General features: G+C 32.7%; 1 protein-coding gene and 1 long non-coding RNA gene across 3 annotated transcripts in view; one reads left to right on the top strand and one right to left on the bottom strand.

The window, feature by feature from the left end:
* The window catches only part of LOC126734688 (structural maintenance of chromosomes protein 4), a 217319-nt gene that overhangs the window by 24629 nt on the left and 178781 nt on the right, over positions 1 to 13909 (top strand). The gene's annotated exons all lie outside the window — the stretch shown is intronic.
* LOC126734693 (uncharacterized) lies at positions 559 to 3812 on the bottom strand. Its single transcript, XR_007660139.1, has 3 exons — positions 3070 to 3812; positions 901 to 2830; positions 559 to 848 (listed from the first exon to the last, which is right to left on the bottom strand). It is a non-coding gene; the product is annotated as an uncharacterized LOC126734693 (long non-coding RNA).

The raw sequence follows: 13909 nt of genomic DNA on the forward strand, positions 1-13909 counted from the left end.
TTATTTAAAAGCTCTTTTATTGCTTTATTTTTCTACCAAAAAGATATTATTGGAAAATTTTCCTAAAACCCGCTAGGGGGCGTCTACTTCTAACTTACGCTATTCGACTGATTATTTTAAGAAACTCAAATGCAACCACGTGTATTTTTTACGGTATTAAGACCCTTAATAATTTAGTAAAAACCGCATTTTGATATCACGTCTCTAACTAAAGTTACAAAAAAAAATGTGTTCATTAGAAAGTGAAAACATCAAATATGGTCGTTAAGTTCTATTTACCAGCTGGGTTAAAAAAACTGGTGTCTAAATGAATCTTTGTGTAGAGAAAGAATCTTGGTATACCAGCTTTTTAGAAATTCCGGAAGGTGGCGCTTATTTATACACTTCTTTATACAGGAAGTTTCATTGGTAATAAATCAGGTAATAAATCAATGTTTATGGAAAAACTAGGAAAACTATGCATAGGAACGTTTTAAATATTTATCAACTTCGACGCGTCATTGTAACACGACAAAAATATTTTGATAGTTTTGGTACTTGGTACCGATTTAACTGAAAAAAGATAAAAATCTTGCTTATTTTAAATGGAATAAAAAATAATATTATTTTAATACCTACACTAATCTAATGCCTGCCGAGGTGTTCGAATTGTCGTCCGTCTTGTTCTATACAATTTTGAACTCTTCGTCGGGTTGATTCCACGGCTGCCTCTATTTCTGCGGCTGGTAAACTCCGAATAGCGCCCCTTATTCGCTGTTTCATATTTTCTCTATTGGTAGGAATCGAAGAAAATACAATGACTTATTCTACCCCATAAATAAAAGTCAAGACAGGTTAAATCTGGCGATCTGCAAGTATATGCAATGTAATCTAATAATGTTTCTATAACGATAAAATTACTGAAATGAGCCGGGCATCCGTCATGTTGTAAAAACATGTTGGCTCTTATAAACAGAGGCACCTCTTCTAATAATGCTGGAAGCTCATTTCTTAAAAATCCAAGATATCGTTCTCCAGTTAGGCTCAAATCAAATAAAAATGGACCTATAACCTGAGATCCTATTACACCGCACCAGACATTAACACTCCACCTTCCCTGATGCTGGATCTCGCGCATCCAAGGAGGGTTAGTTTCAGACCAATAGTGCATATTATGTCTGTTAACTCCTCCGTCACTATTGAACGTTGCTTCGTCTGTCCATAAAATTTCGTTGAGAAAATTTGGATTTTCGAGCAACATATTCTCCATCCAATGACAATAATCTAGTCTTCTGTCATAGTCTTCTAGATTTAATGCCTGGTGGAGTACTATAGTCGAAATTATACCCATTTGTAGTTACGTCATCCAGGTGAGAAAAAACGTATGGCGTAGATATTTTTGCCAATCAATATTAGGTTAGAAACTTTACCATCGCCTTCAGAAATTAATAGTCTGCTATGTATTTTTATACGTTCAGAAATTAACAAATGATTAATTTTAGCAGCATATTATTATATCTTTATATTCGTGTATATACTTTCATTCCCAAAAAATTAAAAAAAACCTTGTAGTATTTATTGTAATTAACAAACTTAACAATTAATAAATATTATTATAATTAATCATAAATAATGGGACATAAACAACAACTCCGAAACGGAATTGCACTTCAAATTGAGAATGTGATAGAGCGAGCCGCAGATGCAACAAAATTGAGCACAACAACGATCACAAATATAAAGAAGAATGAGATAAAATCAGATCAGGATTACGCTGCTCATATATTTTCCAAGCAAAAGACCGCAAAAACCAAATCTACAACATATTTGAAAAGTAGAATTCGGCACGAGCAGTAGATGTAACAAAACCGAGCTTACAAAAATTGTGAATAATGGTATAAAATTATTTTAACTCACTGGGAAAAATTTAAATACTGACAATTTAATTTACTTGTTCATGAAAAAAAAATGCTGCTTGAAGGAATATATTAAAATGAAAATACCATTCCAAAAAATAAAACATACAAACTCAAAAAAAACACGCCATATTGCATTACCAAGTTAATGAAATTGCAACGATATGATTGAATACTTAAACGACGATCATAAAATAAAATTTGCTAGAACAAAAAAAGCTTAATCAATCTCGTCAGTATTGTCAGAGTCAGAACGGAAATCAGAGATATTGTCTTCGTCTTCGTCAGTCGTAATCACAAGTGGCAGAATGTCATAGGCATCACACACTTGTATTGCCTCCCAAACCTTTTTAATTACCTTTTCTGTATGAAAAACATATTTTTGCCATCTATAGAAATTTCGTTTATTACCCTTTCCCATGTAGTCAGAACTTCTGAAGGTGACCCCTTAAAATTGGAAATATATTGATCATATTTTCGTTTACATTCCGACCATACTATTTCAATTGCATTAAACTGGCAATGATATGGTGGCAGTCGCAAAATTTTGTGTCCTTAAGGTTTAACATATTCATCAAGGAAGTACTTTTTTTCACTAGGGCAGTTTCTGCGTGCAATACTCCATATTTTATCTTTCATGGCTTTTTCTGGAAAGCCAATATTCTTTTTCTTCAATCATTCGGTCAGTCTCTGCTTTGTCCAAGATTTTCTCGGGATTTCTTCTAATAAACCAGAATAGTAACTTGCATTGTCCATGATTATAAATGACTTTGGGGGAAGATTTGGAACCAGCTGAGTTTTAAATCAGTTTTCGGAGTTTTTCCTGTTCATATTGTCATGATAATCTCCCATCTTTAATCCACTCTTGAATATTAAATTTGCACCCTTGATGAAGCCATCTTTGGTTCCGGCGTGGACCACGATATAACGATGACCTTAAAAATGAAAGATAATTCAATTCTCTTCTTTTAGAAATCATTCTTCCAGAACATAAATTTAATATAATTAATAAGTAATGTTCCATGCACATACGAGCAGTGTATGGAGTTAAATTCCCTCATATTGTCTTGGAGAGAAATTATATGAAACTATGAAACAGAAGTTAGAGGGCCCTTACAAGGGCAATAGTTTTTATTCAAAAAAAAATCTAAAAAGATAACCAGATAATTTTTACCTTCACTGTTTTTCCTTAAATCCGTGTGCTTGGTGTCATCTTGCCAGCTACTACGAAACGATCCCTTGCTAAAAATCCACGTCTCTTCAATGAAAACGGAGTAAAACCTTCCGGACCGACATTTCTATTTTTGATATACTCCCTTAAAAAATTGATTCTTTTATGGACAATATTTGGCCAGTCCATCAAATATTTTCTGTTATTTGATTTTTTCCACTTGAAGCCTATACTATTGATCCATCTTCTTAAGGAGTCAATGGAAAACTCAAAATATTCAATTTCTTCCCTGAACTTTTCTCTTATTGTTGCCAATATTACATATTCTTTTCTGGCGTACATAGAATAAATTGTGTCCCGAATTCTATGTTTCAAATATGTTGTAATTTTGGTTTTTGCTGTCTTTTGCTTGGAAGATATACGGGCTGCGTAATCCTGATCTGATTTTATCCATTCTTCTTTATATTTGCGATCGTTGTTGTGCTCAATGTTGTTGCATCTGCGGCTTGCTGTATCACATTCTCAATTTGAAGTGCAATTCCGTGTCGGACTGTTGTTCCTTTTCCAGTTGAAAAAAAGCCAATATATTTAAAATCATCAGCTGCGATTGTTCATTATACCTATTATATCTTTTTTTAGGCATTATCTAACACTTTTCAAAACAACTTTCAAGAACAAGTTGACAAACCAATATTTTTGATTGACAGTGACGGATATTTCACATAACCTAGTATATAAAAGATGAATAATCATCAGACACCAATTTTTTTCAAAAGTTTGTTGTCGCCGCTGTTTGGAATATGCTAAACAAAGATAAACAAAAATGACGTCATTACAAATGGGTAGAATTTCGACTATATATGGAATGGATGAAATCTATATGCAAAAAAAATTAAATTAAGTAAGTATCTAGGCACTTATTTTTAAAAAATTGTGTTATACCTGTGTTCCTGCAAAATTCTGTGAACTACAGAACGAGGTATGCCTAAATCGCCTGAAATAGTTCTGATGCTTAAGTGCGGAGCAAATTCTACATAGACCAAACAATTTGTTATGTTTTCCTCCATTCTCCTGCGACCTTGTCTACGGTAGGTTGGATGGACTACACTACCTGTTGTCCGAAAACGACGGCCAAACAAAGAAATATGCCTCTACTCAGACGCCGGTTTTGAGGAAAACGTTGAGCATACAGCCTTGCAGCTATAGTAGCATTTTCAAAACATTCATAAAACATTTTGATAACATTTACCGACTCTTGCAAAGACAGACGCATTTTAAATTAAACTCAAAGAATAAACTCTGATCGAAATAAATAACTAAATTTATAGGACCATCGAAAACTTTTAAGCAGCTGTCACAGAGTTGTCACCGGCCTTTTTGTTTGTTAAACAAATGCAAAGTCAACTTATTATTAAAATTGGCATAATTTAATTACCTATTTATTTATACTCGAATAAACTGCTAACCGATAGTCTTATATAAACTTTAATTTTTAGTTCCTTTATGAACACAACTAATATGTTGCTGTATTTTTTTCAATATTATTCTTTTAACTTAGTTTAGCACATCATGTGGTATTATTTGTTGCTACGTTGTCCAAAAATGTAAAACGTCCCTATGCATAGTTTTCTTATACTGAATAGAGTTATTCCCGCTGAAACTCCTTTATAAAGAAGTGTATAAGTAAATGCCACCTTCGGGAATTTCTAAAAAGCTGGTATACCAAGATTGTTTCTCTATACAAAGATTCATTTAGACCCCAGTTTTTTTAACCCAGCTGGTAAATAGAACTTAACGACCATATTTGATGTTTTCACTTTCTAATGAACACATTTTTTTTTGTAACTTTAGTTAGAGACGTGATATCAAAATGCGGTTTTTACTAAATTATTAAGGGTCTTAATACCGTAAAAAATACACGTGGTTGCATTTGAGTTTCTTAAAATAATCAGTCGAATAGCGTAAGTTAGAAGTAGACGCCCCCTAGCGGGTTTTAGGAAAATTTTCCAATAATATATTTTTGGTAGAAAAATAAAGCAATAAAAGAGCTTTTAAATAAAAGTTGTTTTAAAAAAATCGGTGCAGCCAAAGCCTACTTCTTACCATTTTTCTCATTTAAGATAGAAACTCTCCCCACTACTTTATTTGACATTTGACAGAAATGGTTGTCAAAACATTTTTGTCAGGAATACTTTGTAGATTATTTCGATAATATTTTGGGATGCAAGTTATTAAAAGTTTTTTGGAAAAAATAGACTTTAAAGTTTTTAAGTAGCTAAAACGCCCTCTAGCGGTTGACCAATGAACTTCATAATATTTTCCAGCTATTTTTTTTGGCCCACTTTTATACTAATTTTTTTTCAACACTCTACGATTATTGGGACCTGAGATACAGCCGAGGAACATTTTTAATGGGACACCCTGTACATACCACGAATTGCGTAATCAAGCCTATGTAAAGAATTTGGATGAAATAAAGAGACCACAAAATGTATGTAACATTATTTTTTCTTGAGAGAAGCGCTTATTCTCCTGAAACATAAAATGTTCACTCAAAGTAAAATGAACAAACAAAAAAAATCCTTAGTAATAATAGTAACACGGGAATGGTAAAAAAAATAATTTGAATAATTATTCAGAATCTCAATCTACTTCATCGCTTTTATTTTCAGTATAAGGTAGTCCCTGAAGAAAGTCGTGGTATTGAGGTTTAACCAGCTTGTTGCAAGGAAAATTGAGATGTTCATACTGTTTTTTTTGATCGGGAAAAGGCTTTCATTAAGCAATCGTTTTTTTCCACATTGTTGTCCTTCCTTTTTATAGCAAATTTATTGCATTTTATTCTGAAGCTTCAAACTCTTACTTGAAAAGATTGTGTCGGAATTCTGCGGATTTGTCGATATAATTTCTGCCATTTTCGTTATTAGTATCCTTATTCCAATTCAGAGAAGTCTGTAATTGCTTTAAAAGTTTAAGTCTTTTAAATTGAATATAAACTCTTTTGCCATTTCCTGAACCTTATATTGAGGATTACTTCTTTTGGCATTGCGAACCAAGGTATACCATTGGTACAGTAAATATATCGAAATAGTTTTGGAGGTGTGTTCTATCAGGCTATGAAGGAAATCGCGGGAAAAAACAAGTGTGTGTAAGAACAAAGTATGTGTAGCCCTTTTCTAAATAACTATGCCAAAGTTTAATGCTATATATGTTTGTTAAAAAATTATCAAACCGTAGAGGTATTTATTCCGGTTTTGTCAAGATCAATTGTCGGAATTAAAGGAAAATTGCTTTATTCCTTTTTTAACTTGCTGATCTATAAATAATAGAAGACAGCTTCTGATTTGCGATACATGTAGCGGTTTACTCATGGCACATGTAACAACTACATTCTTTTAAAGCCAAATTAAAAATAGTAAAGTTGTACGTGGATAACTTTAATTTGTAATACGCAAGACCCACTTCTAATTTTCGTACAGGCAAGATTTGTTCAAGGTCAAATACACCTACAGAAAATTGCTTGTCACTTTTTCCCCTTTCCTTGTCTTTATTTTTGGGCTAAATCATCAGTCTTCATATGGAAGTTATAGTTACTTACTCATCTTGTAGTTCAGTTTTTTGATCAGCAAAATATTCATATCTAATACAAACATCGAACTGGTCTTTTTTTTATAAATGTGTATAGTTTTTCTACTATTTACAACAATTTCCTCATTTTTATATGCTATTAGCTGACATCTCGATTTTGAGAGAAATTTAACATGCTTCGCAATAAAATCCCTTTGGCTGTCTATGTTGCCTAAGCCTCAATATTGATCAAATACTATGTTTCAATTTTCTTCCCTAAATTTAGTTGCACACTTTAAAATGCAGGTACATGAGCAGACCCACAGTGGACAAATTAGAAGGACAACATTTTTTTTTTGCTTTTTTGCAGTTAGATTACTTGGTATGGTAAAACAAAATAAAATGGAATTCATCATTTAAACCCTTTTTAATGAGATATAGGGTAATTCAACTAAACCATATCAAATATATTGCGAGAAGTGGGTATATTCGCGCTTTTTCTTAATTCTGGGACGGGTTTAGCATATATTTTATAAGGTGGACACCTAATAATAATTTTAAGTTACTCCCATACTTTCAGCCCCCTTAGAGGGGGTCAAAATAATAAAATGGGTAGGAGGGTAATACAAGTGCTGCAAAACTACTTGTATATGTATAAGGTGAAACATATTATAATTAATATTAAATTAAAGTTACTTTCCTAAATTATCAAGAAGCTTTGCTTTAAATTATATATTGTTTACCGTGTATTATACGGATATACAGGGTGTCCCGGTTCATGTCGGAAATCTCTCGGATTCAGGTAGAACATCGAAAAATAATACCGAACGTTCCTATAAAAAAATTCCTACAGGCCTTCTTTATGAAGATACAGCCTCCTAAAGGACGCTGCCTGAAACTGGTTTTTCATAAATTACATTTAAACTACCCGGTAGAATTTAATAAAAATTTTAGGTGATGAACACTATTAAGGACCTCTTAAAATGACATCAACAAAACGACTTGTTTACTTTACCAGGGGCGGACTAGGTTGTACACTTTAATGCGTATATTTTTAACACCCTGTATGTTAAAGTCTAAAAAAAATAAATTTGGATACCTTGAACCCTAGGCTAAAAAAAAAGTACTCTTGTTCATTATCGATAAAATGAACCGTTTTGGAGAAAAAAAAACGAACCAATGTTTTTTTTTAAATTTTTTTTAAATGCGATAAGTACGCCAGTTATTCAAAGACCAGACAATTTCGATGTAAGTCATTTAATTTAAAAAAGATACGTTCCTAAAAATACAGTGGTGTCCTAAAAAATACTTCTACAAAATATTTCTTATTTATTATACGTTTATTTCTTTTTTGTTATTCTTAAGATAAAAACTAAACATAAAAAAACTAAAAAAAAAAATGTAAACCAATTGTATTGTACCTGACTTATTTATCGGAATTTTTGCATTTTTGAACGCATTATTGTTATAAACGTTGCTATACTCCAAATTTAGCAAATACCTATCATTTAAACCTAATCTCTGTCAACATATTCATCCTTTATTTGATAATATTTTTTTAATTTTTGTATTTTTTGTTAACTTTTAATTTAAATTACGTCAAAATATGGAGTTTACTTTTATTGAGTATACAGATATGCATCTTATGTATGGTCTGGCGTCTTGCAATGCACTGGAAGCAAAAAGATTGTACGAAGAAAGATTTCCCAATCGCATTATTCCGGATCAGAAAACATTTCAACGTGTTGATCAACGTCTAAGGGAAACTGGTAGGTTTCTGTTTTCCACTTAATGAGGTAATACTATTAAATTTCCTTAATGCAATTTTAGGATGTTTTGAAAAAAAAGAGAATAATGGTGGTCGGAGGAGAACAGCACGTACAGTGCAATTGGAAGAAAATATTTTAGACGCTGTAGCTGACACTCCTACAACGAGTACTCGAAAATTAGCCGCTTAGCTTCATTCGTCCAAAACAATTGTACATATGGTACTTCAAGAACAACTGTTGTACCTATATCACTTACAAAAAGTGCATGAACTACTGCCCAGAGATTTTGCTCCTAGAATACACTTCGCAAACTGGCTGTTAGATCAGCAACGAAATAACCCTAACTTTATCAGCACGATTCTTTTTACGGAAGAAGCAGGGTTTACCAAAAATGGAATTGAAAACTTACATAACTCCCATGTATGGGCTTATGAAAATCCTCGTGATACTATTATTTCTCATCATCAACATCAATTCCAATCAATGAATATCTGGGCAGGAATTATTGGCAATTTTTTGATTGGGCCATTTGAACTGTCACCACGTTTAAATGGAGAACTTTATTTGGAGTTCCTCCAGAACAATCTTCCAGTTTTATTAGAAGATTTGCCCCTTGCAACCCGCCCAGATATGTATTTTATGCATGATGGAGCCCCACCCCATTTTAGCCTTGCTGTAAGACACCACGTAAATAATACTTTTGAAAACCGTTGGATAGGTAGAGGAGGACCTGTTGCTTGGCCTCGTCGGTTTCCCGATCTAACGCCATTAGATTTTTATCTATGGGGTCACCTCAAAACCTTGGTGTATTCCACCCCAGTCGATACTCGGGAAGAACTGCTCCAAAGAATTATATTTCATTGTGATAATATAAAAAAACAATCTTGGGTTATTGTGGCGAGTACAGCAGTTCTCGATTCGTGGTGCCCGCGAATGTGTTAAAGTCGAAATTATACCCATTTGTAGTTACGTCATCCAGGTGAGAAAAATCGTATGGCGTAGATATTTTTGCCAATTAATATTAGGTTAGAAACTTTACCATCGCCTTCAGAAATTAATAGTCTGCTATGTATTTTTATACGTTCAGAAATTAACAAATGATTTATTTTAGCAGCATATTATATTTTTATATTCGTGTATATACTTTCATTCCACAAAAATTTAAAAAAATCTTGTAGTATTTATTGTATTATTAACAAATTTAACAATTAACAAATATTATTATAATTAATCATAAATAATGGGACATAAACAACAAGTCCGAAACGGAATTGCACTTCAAATTGAGAATGTGATAGAGCGAGCCGCAGATGCAACAAAATTGAGTACAACAACGATCGCAAATATAGAGAAGAATGGGCTAAAATCAGATCAGGATTACACTGCTCATATATTTTCCAAGCAAAAGACCGCAAAAACCAAATCTACAACATATTTGAAAAGTAGAATTCGGCACGAGCAGTAGACGTAACAAAACCGAGCTTACAAAAATTTCGAATAATGGTATAAAATTATTTTAACTCACTGGGAAAAATTTAAATACTGACATTTTAATTTACTTGTTCATGAAAAAAAATGCTGCTTAAAGGAATATGTTAACACATTAAAATGAAAATACCATTCCAAAAAAATAAAACATACAAACTCAAAAAAAACACGCCATATTGCATTACCAAGTTAATGAAATTGCAACGATATGATTGAATACTTTAACGAATATCATAAAATAAAATTTGCTAGAACAAAAAAAGCTTAATCAATCTCGTCAGTATTGTCAGAGTCAGAACTGAAATCAGAAGAGATATTGTCTTCGTCATCGTGGTCTTCGTCAGTCGTAATCACAAGTGGCAGAATGTCATAGGCATCACACACTTGTATTGCCTCCCAAGCCTTTTCAATTACCTTTTCTGTATGAAAAACATATTTTTGCCTATGATCTATAGAAATTTCGTTTATTACCCTTTCCCATGTAGTCAGAACTTCTGAAGGTGACCCCTTAAAATTGGAAATATATTGATCATATTTTCGTTTACATTCCGACCATACTATTTCAATTGCATTAAACTGGCAATGATATGGTGGCAGTCGCAAAATTTTGTGTCCTTAAGGTTTAACATATTCATCAAGGAAGTACTTTTTTTCACTAGGGCAGTTTCTGCGTGCAATACTCCATATTTTATCTTTCATGGCTTTTTCTGGAAAGCCAATATTCTTTTTCTTCAGCCATTCGGTCAGTCTCTGCTTTGTCCAAGATTTTCTCGGGGATTCTTCTAATAAACCAGAATGGTAACTTGCATTGTCCAAGATTATAAATGACTTTAGGGGAAGATTTGGAGCCAGCTGAGTTTTAAACCAGTTTTCGAAGTTTTTCCTGTTCATATTGTCATGATAATCTCCCGTCTTTAATCCACTCTTGAATATTAAATTTGCACCCTTGATGAAGCCATCTTTGGTTCCGGCGTGGACCACGATATAACGATGACCTTAAAAATAAAAGATAATTCAATTCTCTTCTTTTAGCAATCATTCTTCCAGAACATAAATTTAATATAATTAATAAGTAATGTTCCATGCACATACGAGTAGTATATGGAGTTAAATTCCCTCATATTGTCTTCGAGAGAAATTATATGAAACTGTGAAACAGATAAAATTATGAAGTTAGAAGGCCCTTACAAGGGCAATAGTTTTTATTAAAAAAAAAATCTAAAAAGATAACCAGATAATTTTTACCTTCACTGTTTTTCCTTAAATCCCTTGCTAAAAATCCACGTCTCGTCAATGAAAACTGGAGTGAAACCTTCCGGACCTACATTTCTATTTTTGATATATTCCCTTAAAAAATTGATTCTTTTATGAACAATATTTGGCAACTCCATCAAATATTTTCTGTTATTTGATTTTTTCCAACTGAAGTCTATACTATTGATCCATCTTCTTAAGAAGTCAATGGAAAACTCAAAATATTCAATTTCTTCCCTGAACTTTTCTCTTATTGTTGCCAATATTACATATTCTTTTCTGGCGTACATAGAATAAATTGTGTCCCGAATTCTATGTTTCAAATATGTTGTAATTTTGGTTTTTGCTGTCTTTTGCTTGGAAGATATACGGGCTGCGTAATCCTGATCTGATTTTATCCCATTCTTCTTTATATTTGCGATCTTTGTTGTGCTCAATTTTGTTGCATCTGCGGCTCGCTGTCATCACATTTTCAATTTGAAGTGCAATTCCGTTTCTTGTCCCTTTTGTCCCGACTTGTCCCTTTTCCACTTGAAAAAAAGCCAATATATTTAAAATCATCAGCTGCGATTGTTCATTATACCTATTATATCTTTTTTTAGGCATTATCTAACACTTTTCGAAATAACTTTCAAGAACAAGTTGACAAACCAATATTTTTGATTGACAGTGACTGATATTTCACATAACTATAGACTTTAGACTTCACGGAGCCCACGTCGAACCTACTTATGAAGTTTTTAATAATTAATTGTTTATTGCTCGTGTTGAAGAATTTAACTTTTGTTTACATATTTGGTTTTTGGCATTTTTTTGTTGTTTTTTCTAATTTAAAAACATACACTCATCCTAGGTTTTTTTTATTATTTTGTAAAAGTATTTTTTAGGACACCACTGTATTTTTAGAAACATGTATTATTTTAAATTAAATGACTTACATCGAAATTTCTCTTTTCTTCAAATATATGATATGATATAAGTACGCTAGTTAAGCGTACTTATATCATTAAAAAAAAAAACAAAAAAAAGACATTGGCTCGTTTATTTTTTTTTCTCCAACACGGTTCATTTTATCGATAATGAACAAAAGTGCCTTTTTTTAGCCTAGGGTTCTTTTAGACTTTAACATACAGGGTGTTAAAAATATATGCATTAAAGTGTACAACCTAGTCCGCCCCTGGTAAAGTAAATAAGGTAAATGTATTTTAAGGATGTCATTTTAAGAGGTCCCTAGTAGTGTTCATCACCTAAAATTTTTATTAAATTCTACCGGGTAGTTTAAAAGTAATTTATGAAAAACCAATTTCCAGCAGCGTCCTTTAGGAGGCTGTATCTTCGTAAAGAAGGCCTGTAGGAATTTTTTTTATAGGAACGTTCGGTATTATTTTTCGATGTTCTACCTGAATCCGAGATATAAAAATAAAAACTATATTACAGGTCTTAATTGGATTCGTCAGAGTCTGAGGTGTCAGTTACATAATCATCACAATTTTCGGTTGCAAGACTTGCGTCTATGACTGATTAAGGCTTGATTTTTGGTGAAATAATCAAATTTAAAACTTCTTTGCAAAGTGTTGCAAAAATTGCAATGTTATAATTAACATTGAAACAAGATCTTTATTCGTGGCAATTCCTGACCGCTTTCTGGTGTTGTACTGCCGGAATCTACGGCAATCTTTGTTCCTAGCTTTCTGGGCCTCTTCTGAAAGGTGGTCTGTTGGAACAATTGCAGTCTTAATAACCTCTGTGCTATGCAGCAAAAGTTTATGCACTGTTGCACGCATGTAATACCACGGATAAAGACTTAATTCATGTAGTCTAGTTTCTTGGAAATATTTTTTAAGCTGCTCTAAATTTATCTCAAAACCAGAAGACAGTGTTCGCAATAATACATCAAATCTTTTGATAATTATAGCATCTAGTCCTGTAATTTGTGAAGTTAATTCGGGGTTGGCAAAGAAACCGCGTGCAGTATTTCCATCGTTCGTTGAACCAAATCCTGGCTTTGGTTTATCTACAATTAGTCCCATTTCATACTTATATAAATCGATGTTTTATTTCTTCAGATCGTTTTACGGAAGCCTTATCTTCAGCAGTTTTCGCCTGCCATTTTTTATATCAAGTTTATAGCTTATAGGAAATAGGCATTTAAAACAATGAATCCTAGCATGAAGGGTTGATAAACCAGAGCCAAAATTTTCCTGATTGCTGTTAAAATTCCATAGTTCATCAATCATCATTTTCGGGGTAGTACCACAAATAAATCATTCCTGTGAGGAAAGAATTTTCGTCAAAGCATTACAGACTTTTTCGTCAATGCAAATTGTTGGTAGTAAATTACTTACCTGTTCCAAGACTTTATTAGTTTCTGCAATCGTTAGTTCTGTAGTTTCTTTGCCAAAAATTAACTTTATAGGACGACAAAACATGGTGGAAGAGGGTCTAGGATTTTGCCAAATAATTATATTACCCTCAAGTAATCTAATAGGAACAAAAGAAAAAACGAATAAAAATTCATCGATTGCCTCAGTTGACTCAAACTTTTGCTTATAGGTGCTATGGCCGGAACTTCCATCACATCCCCACTTATTTATTAGAATAAACGATGAACACATGATAGGGGGTACACTCTTGATGACTTCTCTCTGAGCTTCCACTAACCGTTAAGCTGTTTTATCTAAAGTCCTTTGTAAACTAATTTCAGCACAGAGTTTCTGTCACCAAAATTTGTTCAGGAGGGTAACGTGCTTTCTTTGATTTAGAAA

The sequence above is a fragment of the Anthonomus grandis genome, chromosome 3 (assembly GCF_022605725.1).
Source record: "Anthonomus grandis grandis chromosome 3, icAntGran1.3, whole genome shotgun sequence".
Lineage (NCBI taxonomy): Eukaryota > Metazoa > Arthropoda > Insecta > Coleoptera > Curculionidae > Anthonomus > Anthonomus grandis.